At 55.1% G+C, this 16,593-nt stretch overlaps 1 protein-coding gene across 11 annotated transcripts in view; it reads left to right on the top strand.

Annotated features, from left to right (window-relative positions):
• The first annotated feature begins 1,534 nt into the window (after positions 1–1,534).
• Positions 1,535–16,593, top strand: part of CYRIB (CYFIP related Rac1 interactor B) — a 151,718-nt gene continuing 136,659 nt past the window's right edge. For 3 of the 11 annotated variants that reach the window (XM_066379525.1, XM_066379523.1, XM_066379520.1), the window contains exon 1: positions 1,535–2,013. The gene's annotated coding sequence lies outside the window, so the exon portion shown is untranslated. Of the gene's footprint in view, positions 2,014–13,814; positions 13,840–16,593 lie in introns of those variants that run through there. The other 8 variants (XM_066379517.1, XM_066379528.1, XM_066379510.1 and 5 more) reach the window with 5 other exon arrangements.

Below are 16,593 nucleotides of genomic sequence, written 5' to 3'. Positions count from 1 at the left end.
ATTTCACAGATGAATGAACAGAGGCTCAGAGTGGCTAAGTACTTGGCTTTGGCACCCGAAAATCTGGGGTTCATGCCCGGCTCCACCACTATCTAATTAGAATGACCTTGAGCAAATTCCACCACTCTCCTAGCTCCAGTATCTTGCATAACACCAAGCATGATGAACCTGCCTCCTTGCTTCAACGGGCTCTTGTGAGAATTCAATTAAATGGACACAACGTTTGGCACCTGCCAGGTACTTCAAACATGTTTGAAACGATTAATGCTCATTTTAAGCAGCCAAGGAAAAAACTCAGCTCAGGTCTGATCCCAAACCCTTTTCCTGCTTCTCCTCATGTTCACAGTCCAAGACCCAGATGTGTCCCACCTCCTCCTCACTCCGTCAGGTTAAGGCGGGCATCAGTGAGAGCAAGGATGCTCAAGCGAGCTTCCAGGTGCTTCTTTCTTTCCTCGCTTTGCCTAATTGCCTGTCAGCATTCGAGGAAGCATTTTCTGATCCCCATGGCCTGCCCTCTCTTTAGCTCCCACCCTTCCAAGTTCAATAGCAACCTTTCACCACTCCGTCCACTCTATGTGCCGTTATCTGTGAAGTCATCGCAGGGCCCCCAGCTCCTCACACTGGACCTGGGCAAGAGGGAGGGCTTCGGACTTCCTTGTTAAAGAACAGAGCTATGATCAGGCACCTGGTATTATTTGGGCACAGCCCAACCATGCAATGGGACCCTGCAGGGTAGCTGGAGGTGGAAGGTGGAGAGACAGTGAAAGTGTCGCTGTAACTCTTTGCATGCCCTGCTGGAGCGCAGTAGAAAGATACTTGAAAGAACATTGCCTATATTCCTGAGGAATTTGGCTGAATTTCAAGACAAATGATAGCATGGGCTTGAGTGCTTGGGAGCAAGGCAGAGGGAGGAAGCTCAGTGTCCTTGGCAGGTCCTGTTATGTGGAAACAAGTGCATTTTTTGTCAGACAAGGGGAAAGATGGGGACCCCATTATACTGGAAGCTGTAATTATAGTGAGGAGCTTATTGTCTGGGAATTTCTGTACAAAAGGTCCTTAGAGAGCCACTTAGGATAATACAGACACACAGCCCCTGTCTCCCCCTAGTCCAGCTCTATTTTCCTCACCGCAGTAAGCACCGCCACTGGAGACCCATCTAGAACCTGTGTATGGCCAGCCCCGTCCCGGCCCCAGACAGGAACTCTGTTCGGGGCCTAGAACAACCGGGCACTTAGTAGGCCCTCAGTAAATGTCTGTTGAAGGCTGAATGAATGTTTTGGATGCACATGCTCTCACTGACCCCGCTGCCAAGTGGGCTGGTCAGGGGATATGGGCCCAGGCACGGGAACCTACTGGCAGGAAGGTCAGGGGACTCGGGGTCCGGCTGGCGCCCAGCCCGACATGCTGTGACCTTGGGGCATCTACACGCCTCCCAGAGGGCTGCGGTTTTTTCCTCCACGCCAGGAGGGAGAGGAGCCTCCCAGTGAAGTCCACGCAGCCTCTGGTTCGCTGGCTGTGACTTGCCCAAGGTCACCCAAGCCCTGGGCCACAGCGCCAGTGCTCGGGGGCGCAGGGGCCGATCGGCGCCGGGCCACCCCCCCCTCCGCAGCCTGCAGCCGGGTTTTGGGGTGGGGGCCGACGCGGGGCGGTCCCGGGGCGCCGCGCGCGCTGACGCGGGGCCCGATGCGGTGGGGACCGGGCGCGGGGGGAGGCGCGTCGGCAGGCGTCCTCCTTTTGTGCGCGCGCCGGCGGCTCAGCTTCGCGAAGGTAAACAGCGTTTCCTCTTCCTCCTCGCGACGTCTCTTCCTTTTATAGTGATTTCTCGCCTGGCACTCGCCCGGGCCGCTGCTGCTGCTGCTGCCGCCGCGGCGGGGGCCGCCTGCAAACCTGTGGCGGTGACGTGAGACCCGCCAACCCGGAAACGGCGGCGGCGGCGGCGGCACCCGAAGCTCCGAGGCTCCTGCGCTCCAGCGCCCGCGCCCGCGCTCTCCTCGCCGCTCGCCTGGCAGCCAGGTACGTGCCGGGGCTCCGCCGGCGCTGCCGCCCGGGCCGCCCGCGCGCGCCCTTGGAGCCGACTGGCACCGGCCAGGGCGCGGGTGCGGGGTGCGGGGCGCGCGCGTGATGGGTGCGGGGAGAGGTGGGGGTGCGAGCCGGGCCCGCCAGCTGTCGCTGCGGTTGAAGAGGGGGCGCGGCAGGGGTGGGGGCCCGCGGGGGGCTCCCGGAGATGCTCCGGAGCTGGGCTGGGCGGGAGAGCGCGCGAGGCGCACGCCGGGGGGCCGCCGCCGGGTCCACCCAGCTGCGGGGAGCGCGCAGCGGCGTCCTGCGCTGGGAGGGAGGGGGCTCCGCGTGGCTGTGCCCCCACCCCCCACCCTTCCTGCACGCCAGGTGGGGCTGCAGGGTCTGACCCCGGGCGCAGGTCAGCCCCCCAGCAAACTTCCATTGGGAGCTTGGAAGGCCGGTCGCTTAGAATTGAGGAACTAGAGGGGGTGAACAAAATCTCCATTGGCCTCCACTTCCTCCTGAGGTGCACACTCGCCTAGGTTTAAGGAGCACTTCCTCTTTGCCCTTTATCTTTTCATCATCTTTATTTTTAAATGTAAGTTCAGTGTTAAAGGTGGATGCCCTTGTAGTCTGCAGGGCACACAGACTGAGTCTGGAACCTGGCTGCCCTGTGTTGGGTGGTGGGAGGAAAGAGGAACCTTAGCACTTAGCTTGCTAGAGCCTGGGGGGCGGTCTTTGATCCGCACCGGGTTGCAAGAAATGGAGCCAGTGGGGGGAGGGGTTGAATGGGAAGGTGGCCCCGCTGGGGGGGAGGGGGCATGTGTGAGGTGGACTTTGCACCTACGCAGTTTAATTCTTGGCCCTGCCACTGACTAGCTTTGTGACCTTGGGCAAGTCCCTTACCCTCTCTGAGTTTTAGGTGCCATTCTGTAAAGTGGGCTGCTTTGAGTTGGCTTTAGAGAAAGTGAGTGTGGATTTCCTGGCCTGGAGGGGCGCAGCAATGGAAAGTGTCATTGTTAGTCACCTTTAATTTCTGCCTTCCGGCCACCTAGAAGGGGCACCTGGGGCACCTGGGAGGCTCTCCATAGAGATTTGTGAAATGAATAAGTGCATGTGAATTTTGAGAGGTGAGAGGGTGTGGTTCCATGTGTTTTTTTGGGTTTTTTTTTCTACTTCCTTGCCCTGCCATCTCCATTCCACAGTCCCCAGAGAGCCATATTTTGCCACCTGGAACCTATGTAATCACCCCTCCCTGCCTACGGAGGATTACCTTGTGCAAATATTGACTCCTTGTGGAGAGGAGCTTAAAGTCCGACTCTGAGCTGCTCCCATTCTTGGAAGATCGCACCGGTGTAAATGACAAGGAAGCATGGTTTTGATCGCCACTGCCAGATGACTGGCCGCGGCAGGCAGCCAGGGCTGACAGCTGGGCCGCCTTCCCTGGCCCGGGCTTCCCGTAAGCGTGGAGGAAGCTGGGCCCAGGTGCGGCTTCTCCCTTGCTAGGGCATGCAGAAGTGGTCAGCCGCCCTGGGCTTTCTGCCTGGGGAGGCACCTTGTGATTTGCAGATTCACCATCCTGGCTGAGACGTTTCCATGGGGAGGGCTAGAGTACCAGAGCTGTGGGAGGCTGCGGGGCCCTCCCGCACAGGGCAGAGCCGCGTGGATGTGGCCCTCGCAGGAAGGCCCGCATGCCTCTCTGCACCTCACTTGGGAGGATTTTCAAGTCATTTCACTTTCTCCGACAGCCAGCCGTCCTTTCTCGTTCCTTCTCAGCGCCCGATGGCCTCTCTGCACCCCTTTGGGGTCCTTAGCTGTGCGTGTTCCCACCTCGGGGGGGCAGGAGAGGAGCCCGAGTGGGACTCTCATGTTAAGAGGCATCGGGAGGCACCTCTCTGCCAGGCCAGCTGCAGTTTGAGCATGTGCAGATTTGTTGTTCAAATGTGAAGGGGCCACGGATACCTCAGGGTAGTGGCCTTACTCTCATTTGGCCCAAGACCCTCAGCCAGTAAGTGGCAGATTTGGGACCCTCACCCAAGTCTCCTCCCCATACACGTTACTCCCCATCTGAGTGGCTTTTGTGTTTCCCTGGCACCTGGCAGGGTGTCTGGCATATGCTGGACACACAGTACATGGTTGTTTTATTTTTGACAGGATGAACAAAAGAGTGAGGGTTTCTCCCCTTGCTCTCTATGGAGGGACATTCTGTCTCCACCTCAAGGTCAGCGCACTGGCCTGTGGGTGACCTTGACTTTGTTCTCTGGCGGTTTCTCCCAAATGTGTCTCGATTCCCCATGGTGCAATCCCAGGCTCTGCCAGCTTTTACCTCAGGGTCCGGACACCAGGACAGGAGGGGCCGCTGAGGGACGCCGGAGCCAGGAGGTGGTGGCCTCACTTTCAGCACGACCACTGTCTCCTTGATTGAACAGACCAGCATCCTGTGGTTTCGCGGGGCGGGACTGGGCCGTCTTCAGCAAAACCATCTTCCAGCCAGTGCTGTGGAGGCGGTGTTGTGTCGGTGAAAAGTCAGATTTCAAATGGTTACACTTCAGATTTAAAGGCCAGGAAGCCTTAGAGAGGTCATCACCCTCTTCTAACCCTTTTTTCCTCACCTGTAAACGGGCAAGGTACTCCCACCCCACCCCAGCCGTCTCACAGGGTTCCTAGTGAGAGGACAGGAGCCACCTGTCATACCCTCTTTTCCCTCTATCGCTGTCTCCATGTCACAGAGTTTCTTCATCGCTCAGAGCCTCAGTGTTCCCACCTGTACAATGGTACGATGTTCCATGAGGTTGTCATGCTCTTTAGGATAGAGTGAGTGAAGCCCTTAGCACAGGCCCCGATGAATGGTTACATCATCAATGACTGTTATTATCATCAACGGTCATGATTGCTGTTTCCTCAACCCGAGTACAAGCAGCTCAAAGGCCAGAACCATCTCTCTTTGTAAACTTGAATCGGATCTTCTTGAGAGAAGTAGATTCCGTGGGGGAGGAGGAAGGGCCCATTTTATTGTTTGTTTGTTTTTTTCCTTCCCTATTGGGGACATGTGATAAAGGCCTGACGAAGAAGGAATCTTTGTAATCCTGTTTTTCACCCATTTCTGAGGGTAAAGGGTCTTTTCCTCTCTCTTTCATAAAGTCAGCTCTTTCTGTGCCTATGACTCTCATTTCATCTCTTCTCATAACACCCACAGCGACTCCTCTTAGGTTCTCCTGGGCGACAATTTCTGTCGCTTCAGTAGAACTTCGGCAGTTATGTCTGACAGTCGTAAAAGGAAGGGGTGACTGGCCTCAGGAGGTTGAAAGGAAGATAATTTTGTAGCCAAGGAGGCATGAGGTTAAGGGCAATTATATTTTCCTCTATCCTTTTCTGCTTGTAGAGGCGGCATGCCTACGGGTGTGCGGGCCAGGCTGCCTGGGTTCGCCTCCTGCTTCTGCCGCTGACTAGCTCTGTGACCTTGGGCAAGACACTCTCTCTCAGGGCCCCCTTCACCTGTCAGGCGAGGAGTAACAGTCTGCACCTGCAAGGGTGTCATGCAGCTCAACCCAGAGGTTGTATGGAGACCTGCCCAGCACAGCACATGGCACATAGTAGGTGCTCGCAGATGTCAGTTACTTTTCTCCTCTCCCCTGGGCTCTTTCTGTCCCTACCTCAGTCCCATTGTCCTGTCCCTCCCTCCACAAACAGAGCTCTAGTTCCCACTGGGAGTGAGCCCTTGGCTGGTAGTTTCTTCCTAGATTGAAGTTCAAGCCTCCATGCTTTTCCAGGCCCGCTGCTGGCTGGGGGGGGGGGGGGGGGGGGGGCGGGGAACAGGCGCGTCCGTGGACCGCGAAGCCCGTGGTCCCGGAGCCTGTCAAGAAGAGTGAACGGGGAGAGTCACTGAGTTTCCCTTCTCTCCCATTGATTCTTTTACCCCCTCCTTTTCAAACACTTACCAGCTGCCATCTGCTCCAAGGGAAGGAGACATCACGTTCATAAATATATAAATAATCGAAGTCGGCAAGGAGATTTGTTTAATGAATAGCATTGCTGAGAGTGATTTTTATAAATATTTAAGATCATCTAAAACCATTAGAGGAATCGCAGGGTTTATTAAAAAGCTGAAAATGTGTTTTGGAAAGGTTCCTCTTCTCTCCCGGCTGCACGGACGTCAGGAGCCGGGGACGAGGGGAGAGCGGTGCTGAGCGCGGAGGCAGCCCCCGGAGGGCCGGCGGGCCGCCAGTCTGTGTGTCTCCGCTGTCGGAGGTTGGCAGCGGTACAGTCACTCATGCTCCCGGTCTCAGGTTTTATGGGGGCTGGTGGGTGGGAGGGTGAGGGCAGCCAAATCCACAGAACCCAGGGTGGAAGCCAGTGTTGGTTGCAGACCAGCGTTTCTGAAAACTGTCTGGACTTCCTTGAGACTCCGAGGGCCAGTGGGTACTAGATGCCAGGAACCACCCGGGAAGGGGGGGCCGCACATCTCGGCTCCTGCTGGTGAGAGTCACGGCAGGCTTCTAGAAGGTTCCTGAGACGAGTGAACGGCCTTGGGTTAATTATGTGCTGTGTTTTCCCGAGTCCTGTGAAGACCCACAAGTGGGAGGTTTATTTTGGAGCTCGGAGAGGGGTGCGGGTAAGGACACATCAGAGCTAGGGGGATTTTGGAGAAGTGCTTCCCAAACTGGAGTGTGCCCCAAATCTCTTAGGGCTCCCCCTGGCAGACTCTGAATAATTTCTGACAGTTTCCCATGTGGTTGAGTTTACGTTCTTCTCCACGCTCTGAGTAGGGAGAGCTGGGGGGTCCGCACTCCCCTCGTTCACTTGGGACGGGACACTGAAGATACAAATCAGAATTGGGCAGCAGGGGTTCCTGGGGCAGCTGGTTGCTCCGTGGAGGAGCAGACATATCAAAAATACATGTGACAAAAAGATGGAGGCCTAGACAGCGGGCCGTGAGAGCGCAGAGGGGCGAGAGCACAGAGGGGCGTAGAGAAGAGAGCCCCCTGCACCTGCCAGAGCTGCCCGTCAGCCCTGCGGGACCCTCTGACGGCTCGAGGTGGGGAGGGGGCGGGGCGGGGCGGGGAGAAGAAAGGGAAGCGGAGCCGGGGCCTCGCACGTGACTGTGGTCTGGAAGGACTGAGTGGGAACCTCATGCACAATTTCAGATTTTAGATGTCCAGTACTTTCCATTTAACAGACGAGGGAACTGGGGAGCCAGAAGGGGAAGCATTTTGCCCAAGAGGCAGAGTCAGGACTGGAGTCTGTCTTCTGACTCCCAAGCCAAGCCCTTCACAGGGCGCCACAGGGTCTGCCCATGCGTGCCAGGGGGCCATCCCGCGTGTAAGGCTCTGAGGCCAAAGGGACGCTGGGGCAGGATGTCCTGCCCAGCTCAGAAAGGTACTTCTTCTGCTCCTGACCTTCCTTTAGCAGGGCTAACCCCTGAAATACACAGGAGAAAAGAAAGCCCAGAACGGGACAAGAGAGGGCTTTGAAATCACACCCTGTGTCAGAGACTAATGGCCTCCTCTCCCCACCAGCGCCCGCAGATAAGGGGGGGGAGGGGAGGCGTGCCCTTGTGCAGAGGAGTTAGGGATGGGAGGGGAGTGGGCAGCCGGAGGAAGGAAACTCCATCCTTGGCTCATCTGCTGCAGGGAGTTTTCAGTCTCTGCCGGCCACTTGGCACTCTTTGGAATTTAAACCCAGTGCTCATTCAGCAAATACTGTTGCCCTGAGGAGCTGAAGGACTGTCCGTGGCCCTGCCCCCTCCATAGCTGGGTGACCTCAGGGAGATCATGGCACCGCGATGAGCCAGAATGGTGATGGTAAAGCCGGCCATACTCACCTGCCTCTCTGGATTGTTTGGAGGACTAGGTGAGACAGTATATATAAAAGCCCCTAGCCTTGCCCCTGGCAGAAACTCTCTGAAAATATGCCCTTTCTTCCAAGACTAGTCACAGGTGGGTGAGAGCCAAGTGTCTGGTGCTGACTTCCAGTAGAGCCATGGTGTGTGAACTTGATGGGAGGACAGATGTTAGAGCTAATTGCACATGCCTGTGGTGGCTTCCTGCAAACCTGAACCCTGGCTAGCCTCCTGGGGTTCTCCTTTGGGAGGGGGGTGGCGGGGAGAAGAACCATGGACCTTGGGGGCCAGGTATGATGCCCTTCACCCCTGACTCCTCGTCATGGAGTTGCTTGCAAATTGCATCCCAGTGCCTCCTTTGTAGCTTGTGTCTCTTCACTCGGAAAATATCTAAACAGGCCTGACTTAGGGCCTGGCATTAAGAGTGCTCAGCACTTCGAGGCCCTGATCCACGCAGCCTCAGGGGCCGGTTCCCAGGCGGGGAGCCTGAAGACTGTGCGGAGCCTGTGCCCTGCCCCCCCCACCCCCGCTTTGCTCAAAACCAGAGTTGAAGTACAATTCAGAAGACGATGTGGAAGTGAAACTTGGGCAGTAACATCCTAAAATGTCTGCTCTGCTCCCCTGAACTCTGGCTCTCTGTACTGCTCTGGGTTCTGGGGGCACTGAGACAGGCTGGGGCGCACTCAGATCAAAGGGTCCTGCGAATGAAAGCAAGTGGTATCTCACAGTCACTTCTGAACGGGCCTTCATGGCTGGCGGGCATTCGGTTCCTTGTGGAGCAGTCAGCCGCAGTAACTGAGTACCTACTATGCGCTCGGCCCTGTGATGGGTCCATGTAGGGGATAAATACTGAGTCCCACTGCTACCCAACGCACAGGTCCCCAAGGGCCTGAGCAGCTTAGAGGAGGGAGGGTTTGGGATCTGTTTGCTTGAGTTTACCCAACCCAGTGCTGCTGGGCTCTTTCTTGTCACTCAGGAAGTAGAAACGCTGTCTGACTAGGTTTGGGAACAATAGGGAGAATCACTGGACACCAGAGGGGACAGAACAGCTGGGTGATGAAGGTGGGGGCAGCAGCTGGGAGGGAAGCCGCATTTCGGACCCTTTGCAAAGGCATTTTCAGCCCAGACCAAAGCCTCCCTAATAACGCAGCTCCTGCAGACATCATGGTGCGGGCTTTGGTGACTCATGGTGTTTTTATTGTGCTCCTCTGTAATAATAACAACTTTCCCTTATTGAGCATGGACAGTGGGTACTTTGCAGATCTTACTTCTTACCTTCACAGCATGTCTGTGAGGCAGGTGGCATTATCCCCAACTTCCAGATGTGGAAGCTGAGAGACTTTGAGGCCACTAAAAAGTAGAGCTGGCTGTCACACGCACCATGCCAGCTCCATCCCGCACCCGCCTGCTGTTTCTGCCCTTCCTTTCCTGAACCTCACTCACGAAATCGCCAAAAAAAAAAAAAAAAAAAAAAGTCTGTCTGCCAAAGAGTAGATGCCGGTACAGCTGGATGCTGCCAGCCGTGGGTGGCGGTTTTCTGGTCTGGCATCTCCGCGGGCATCACCGCCAGCCCCCTGCTGCGAACGTGTCAGCCAGGGAAGTTCAGATTTTATAAATGACTCTTGCAAGTAGATTACATGGGCTAATTGGAAGGGTGAGGTTTTCGGTAAACTCAGTGTGAAACTGACTCATGCTATTAATATACCTCCATGCATTCGGTGTGGGGACGTGCAGCCTCCTGTGTGGTGTGGAGACATGCAACCCCCTGTGTGGTGTGGGGACGTGCAGCCCTGTGTGGTGTGGGGACGTGCAGCCCCCTGTGTGGTGTGGGGACATGCAGCCCCCCGTGTGGTGTGGGGACGTGCAGCCCCCTGTGTGATGTGGGGACATGCAGCCCCCCGTGTGGTGTGGGGACGTGCAGCCTCCTGTGTGATGTGGGGATGTGCACCCCTGTGTGGTGTGGGGACATGCAGCCCCCTGTGTGGTGTGGGGACGTGCATCCCTGTGTGGTGTGGGGACGTGCAGCCCCCGTGTGGTGTGGGGACGTGCAGCCCTGTGTGGTGTGGGGACATGCAGCCCCCTGTGTGGTGTGGGGACATGCAGCCCCCCGTGTGGTGTGGGGACGTGCAGCCCCCTGTGTGGTGTGGGGACGTGCAGCCCCCTGTGTGATGTGGGGACATGCAGCCCCCCGTGTGGTGTGGGGACGTGCAGCCTCCTGTGTGATGTGGGGATGTGCACCCCCGTGTGGTGTGGGGACGTGCAGCCCCTGTGTGGTGTGGGGACGTGCAGCCCCTGTGTGGTGTGGGGACATGCAACCCCTGTGTTTCTCTGCACCCGTGCAAGGGAAAGACGTGGGGGAAAGCGGGGTGCCGTGGGCTCATGCTGTGGGAGGGGGAAGGAATGTGAAAGGAGAAACACCCTGTGTTTGGGTAAAGGTCGCTGTAGACTTGAGAAAATACGGTGGATGCAGGATTGAGGCCTCGGCCATCTCGCAGCCTTCCTTCCACTCCCAGTAGCCAACCTCGCCCGAGTAGTCTGCGCACCTGTCGTGCTCCCCCGGGATTCCTTTCACCCGACCTTAGCTTGCTTGGCTGTGCTTAAGCTTTCTGGATGGGAGGGTCAAGAATTCACATATTTAGCAAGTGTTCTCAAGTGATTGTGACCCAGTGGTCCCTGTGAGAGGGACCCAATTAGAGAAACCGCCGAGTACGGTCAGGGTTGGCCCGTGTATGATCTCTCTCTGACTCTGGGCCGTGGGTCTAAGATGGACGGGCCCTGGAGGGTCACTGAGTTCTGCCCTTCACAGCCCTTTTCGTCCGTGGCCCGCATGGGAAAGGGAACCTGTAAGGCGTGGGCTGGAGGGTGAGTGGTTAAAGGGGAAGCAGCTCCTCACTGGAGGTGACTGACCCGGGGGCCGCCCGCCCCAAATGCTGAGGCAGTCAGTATCTCAACACAGTGTGACCACCTCTGGGAATCCCCCTTGGAAAGCTGATTCTCATCCCAGGTGGGAACCTGTTCAGATAGCCAGCGGAGGCCCAGAGAGGTGAGGGGAGTTGCCCAGAGTCACACAGGGGTTTGAAAAGTCATTTAGACTACTTGATGAAAGAATGAGGGACCAGGCCAGGGAGGTCAAAGCCCTGCTAAGGGCCACTCAGCCAGCTCATGGTCCAACGAGGAGGGCCACTTCTGTGACCGTGCAGCCTGTCCTGGGAGGCGGATTATAAAGCCTGGGGTGCTGTCCTGCCTGGCGCTCCACAGCCTGGGAAGCCGGGTTTCCTGTTCTGATCCGAGACTGATTGTCCATCAGTACCGGATAGATGGTCACATCCCTGAAGATCCCAAAGCACTAAAGGAGGTTAATCCTTACTTATCGCGGTCGTGAAGTCTGGAAGCCAGCACAGCCGACAGTGCATCGGAAGAGGACTCTTCACGGTGTCCTGATTTGCCCTTGAAGGCATGGCTTTGTGGATTTGTAACAGCCCGGCCTAAACAGCAGCGTAGGATATACAATCAAGTCCAGTACCTCTCAAATAAAACACATGCAAATAGATACAACAGGCAAAATACACTTTTACAGTAATTTAAGGTGTATTTTTCTTTTAAAAAAAATAAAAAACATTGATCATTTGGCCCTTTGAGTATAGTTGAAATAACCAAATTCAGTGAGTGGGCAATGTCATTCCACTGTGTGCTGTGATACACAGAGGACATCTTCAGAGTGTGCGGTCATCCTGTCCCAGTGGTGGGTGACATTTTATATGTGTGTATGTGCTTATTCCTGGGGTCTCCCCTGCTTGTCTGCTTGTGTGTGATTAACTTGGGAAGGGTTTTGGGGGGCCTACCTGTCCAATCTGGGAGACCCAGTGGACAGCCTCTTTAGGCCTAACGAGGTCTGACTCACTTTTTTTTTTTTTTTTTTTTGCATTTTTGCATTTTTCTGAAGCTGGAAACAGGGAGAGACAGTCAGACAGACTCCCGCATGCGCCCAACCGGGATCCACCCGGCACGCCCACCATGGGGCGACGCTCTGCCCACCAGGGGGCGATGCTCTGCCCATCCTGGGCGTCGCCATGTTGCGACCAGAGCCACTCTAGCGCCTGGGGCAGAGGCCAAGGAGCCATCCCCAGCACCCGGGCCATCTTTGCTCCAATGGAGCCTTGGCTGCGGGAGGGGAAGAGAGAGACAGAGAGGAAAGCGCGGCGGAGGGGTGGAGAAGCAAATGGGCGCTTCTCCTATGTGCCCTGGCTGGGAATCAAACCCGGTCCTCTACCGCTGAGCCAACCGGCCAGGGCCTTTTTTTTTTTTTTTTTTTAATGCAGTCTCTTTGGTCACAGTAGCTTCTAGGTTTATTTAGGAGCTTTATGACTGCCCTTGATCGTGGGGTGGGATGCCCCTCCCTGGGGTTGATCTGGAAGGGGCTCCTGGCCCCCCGGGGGGAGCCCAGCCTTTGGAGATGACGCTGCCTGGAGTGGAACGGTCTCTTTCTTAAGCAGTGTTTCTCAAAGTTTCGGTGGTGAAATGGAGGGGAAGTGTAGAAAGATGACATTTGCGTCCTCTGGCTTGACCCTTGCAGAAGTCAATGAGGAATGAACAAGGCCTGACCTTTGGAGTGTCCCCCGACCTCCTTTCCCCAGGAGCCCCCTCCCCCATGATCATAACCCGCAATGTGGTTGGAAAAGGCCTCTCTCCACATAAACCGATCCTTGTCTCAAGACCTTGGACACCTAAAACCAAAAGGAAACCTGATCTTTCGTTTCTGATCCTATCGAATAGCTGTTGGGGCAGGAGGTCGGGCGTATTTGCGTCCAGCACGGGGCTGACTCTTATGCATTACAGAGCTGCCACTCAGTGAGGGAGACTTCAAACTGCTGATGTGCGGAATCTGGAAGGTTCCATCAGAGCTCCTGCCAGAGAAAACCCAAGGGTGCCCCGTCCTCACCCCGTGTTGCCTATGAAAGGTGTCACCTTACAAAGGCACCCGCATCTTCTTGCCAGTGGCCGTGGGGTCTTCCAAAGACCTTCCTGGGCCACTGTGCCAAATTACATCTAGAGCCCTGAAGATGTTTGTAACTGTTGACCCAGCAAACCCATTCCTGGAAAGATTCCCTAAGCAAACAATAGAAAATACAGATGAAATGTTGCACCAAGATCTTCAGCTTGCTTCTTTTAATAATAACTAAAGAAATTGGAAATAACCGAAGTGTCTGGCCATAACCGAATTCTTGAATCAGTTACGCTGTGGTCACTCAGTGTGAGGGCCGAAGAGGCTGGGAGGAAACAGAGGAGCAGTCGTTTGTAGGAGGAAAGCTTGGGAGGGAATGTCTACCAAAACGGTGTCAGGAGTTGTGGATGGAGTCACGAGCCTGGATGGCTTTCTTGTCCTTTCTTTGACACATTTTCTCTCATGTGGTTCTGTCCCTTTTCTTCCTGTCCCCTCTTCTCTCCTCATCTCTCTTCTCTTCTCAGAAGCCTAGAACACTACTGCTTCCAGGGAAAGAAAGAAACCAAAGTTTAGATCATATCATAAATGGTATGCATCAAAACAGACCAAGCTTACTAAAACTTCAGCCCGGGCATTCTTGAGGTTAAAATGCCAAGAGGTCTGATCCAAGGCCACTAGAGTGAGACAGCCAGCAATGCTTCAATATAATGGCTGTGAGATGCTCTCACCTTCTAGGCCTAAGGGAAGAAATTATTGTCACCATTTGATTAACGAGGTGACCTGGGGTAGAGGGAGGTCACATGACTTTTCCAGAATCAAGCGCTCCTTCCTGGTTAGCAGCTGCTGGGGTGATGCTAGAGACCACAGCACCAGCCTCTCTCTTCAAGTCCCAGGGACGTCACTGTCACTGTCCGGGAAGGTAGGATGCGGGACAGCTGGTCGGTAACCATAGCAATGCGCTTTCTGTTTGGGTGGCGTTGTCTCGGCAGGTGTCCAAGCAGAGGTGGGCTTCCTGTTCAGCAGGGGAGCTGCTGTCCTGTGTGTTCCCAGTGGAAGACAGGTAACCTTATGTCCACAGCACTTGGGGTCTCCCCACTTCTGCACGTCCCGAGAGAGGGGTGCGCTTGGCCTCTGTAGAGGAGTGACACCCCTTTTCAGAGTCCTCTGCCTGTGCTCTGTGCAGGGACACGGGACAAAGAGAAATGGATGCAGGTGACTTCTGAGAAACCCATAAGGAACAGACAGGGGCCCCGGGGTGGGGGCTGAGCGCTAACCATTTCAGGGAGTTCCCGTTTCCAGACAGCCTCTGTGGTATTTAAAATGCCGCGTTCTCTGCAGTCACACAGCTCACTCGTCCTCTTTGCTGGAGAGGTTCTGATTCAAAACTCTTCAGCCATATTTTCAGGGGGGCACCAAACCCCAGAAGGTGCCGAGTCCTAGGTGCCAGGTGCACCTTTGATTGATGAGTAGGGTATGAATTCATTTTCTGCTTTGGATGGAAAACTGAAATCGTGGTGTTTTAAACTATTTCAGATGCTAAGAATCATAACTTGTATATGTGTATGTATGTTTCTATGATTAGATACGAAAGAGGAACACATCTTTTAGCATCTCAAATAGGCGTTTATTGAGTGTCCAGAAAACCCCCGTTTCTCCCATTCCCTCCCCCTCCCCCTCTCTTCTTCTGTTCTGCATCTGGGCTGGGTGCTCCCAGCACCTTCCAGAGGAAGTGACATGTAAATCAGACGGTCCTGCGGTCCTGGATGCTGGAGGGAGGGACGGGCTCCAGCTACTACTCTCTGAGCAGCGCCCGGGCTCCGGGCTGACCCGGCCGAGTCATGCACAGTCCTCGCCCGCGCAGTTTCTTAAGGGCTGGAGGAAGAAAACGAAGGACCAGAACCCCATGAGAAAAATCTACGGGTGGGAAGGTTTCCCACGGCTTATACCATCTCATTTAATCCCCCGCATGTCCGCCTCGCGGGGAGGTTTAGTTCAGCTCAGCAAGTCCTTGCTGGCAGCCCATCGGGTGTTCTGCATGGCGGGCACAAGGCTGCACCAGGGTTTTCATTACCGGCGGGCGTGGGTGTCATCTGCTCCCACGGGCCGCAGGGACCCACGGGCCTCGCCCCTGCTGTGTGTACCCAGCTCTGCCATTTGCTTTGAGCAAGTCACTTCCTTTCTGTGAACCCCCTCCCCTTTGGCATGGACCCGGATGAAGTTGGGTGTGTGTGAGCCCCTGCGTAAGGTGTCTGTCTCCTAGTGACCGTACCCTGAGGGCCCCGTCACCTTGTGCCCTCCCAGAGAGATGTGGCTGCTCTGTGGATGGCAGGGGTGTCTTTCCTACCTCCCCCCCCCCACCTCCTGCCCCCTCCCGGGAGCCTGGGACAACGCCTCTGTCTAGGGGAGAACGGAGCGCTTCCTCTAGGAACTGCCGTCTATGAATAGAGGCGCTGGAAGAAAGGGTTTGGCACGTTTGTGCCGAGCTGAGCATTGTCGGCGCTGAATTAAAGATGAGCCTGGCTCCCTGTTTTACTTAGTGTTGACCAAGCACTATGTCTTGAATATTAAAAAAAAAAAAAGAAAAGAAAAAGAAAAAGGAAGAGAAAAAGTCATAAAGGGGCTTATATGATAGAAAATAGTCTGATAACAACACCTTATGTCCATAGAGTGCTTTGTGTTTGTGCCTTGGCCAAAACAGTCCATGAAACATCCCCCAGCCCAGGAGGTCTTTTTCGTTTTTGAGATTTTTAAAAATTGATATTTGCGAGAGAGGAAGGAGGAGAGAAAGAAAGAGAGAGAGGTACATACACCTGTTCCTCTATGCGCCCTGACCGGGGATCGAACCAGCAACCTCTGTGCTTCTGGACGATGGTCTAACCAATTGAGCTATCCAACCAGGGCCTTTTGTTTTTTATATTTTTATTTATTGATTTTAGAGAGAGAGGCAGGAGGGAGGAAGGGAGGGAGAGAGAGAGAGAGAGAGAGAGAAACATTGATCTGTTTATATGCCCTGACCGGGGATCAAACCGCAACCTCTGCATATTAGGATGACACTCTAACCAACTAAGCCATGGATTGGTTGGGTCCATTTTTGGTTTTAGGATCCCAGGTCAGGCTCATGGTGGCCTTGCTGCAAGAGTGTGTAGAAGGAGCGGACGATTCTATCAGAAATCGAAACCCAGAGAGGTTGGGAGATTTGTCCAAGGCTGCACAGCTGGTCAGGGCTAGCATTGGGATGTACCTTCTTAGCACCGGCTCTTTTTTAACTTCCACCTGGTGGGCAGATGCTCTTGAGGCTAGCGGAAAATTCCAGAGTCCAGAGACACAGGCTAATTTATGACAAGAACGCTGACTAAGCCTCGTCCCTCCTTGAATGTGTTCTCTGAATTCGCCTGCTCTCTGTCCTCTCCTCCCCACCCTGGTCATTGTGTGACACTCCCTGGGTTTCCCCAGGGCAGCTCCTGCGGTGGCAGCTGGGGCTGAAGGAAAGAAGACATTGGCCCCAGTGAACAGAGACTCTGTCCCTTTCCGTGAGATGATCCCCAAGCTGTGTCTTCCCTGGACCAACCACACTGTCTGTTCCAGCCTCGCCATTTTCTTTTCTGTAAAGATGCGTCTTTGTTCCCAGAACCCTCCAGAACCCCGTGCCGTGTGCTGGGTGCATCCTGCACTGCTCTGTTCCTCAGAGGAAACGATGCCCTTCCCTCCAGCCAGCTCTGGGTGGGGTCTCCCTTGGGTCCTGTGCACCCTCACCCTCTGATTACTGGGAGCCTTTTGCACCCCTCCCCTCACTCCCTTTTTGGGTCCAGGGGGT

Source organism: Saccopteryx leptura, chromosome 3 (genome assembly GCF_036850995.1).
Source record: "Saccopteryx leptura isolate mSacLep1 chromosome 3, mSacLep1_pri_phased_curated, whole genome shotgun sequence".
Taxonomy (NCBI): domain Eukaryota; kingdom Metazoa; phylum Chordata; class Mammalia; order Chiroptera; family Emballonuridae; genus Saccopteryx; species Saccopteryx leptura.
The sequence above is the reverse complement of the archived record's forward strand: the minus strand, read 5'-3'. Positions and strand labels throughout refer to the sequence as shown.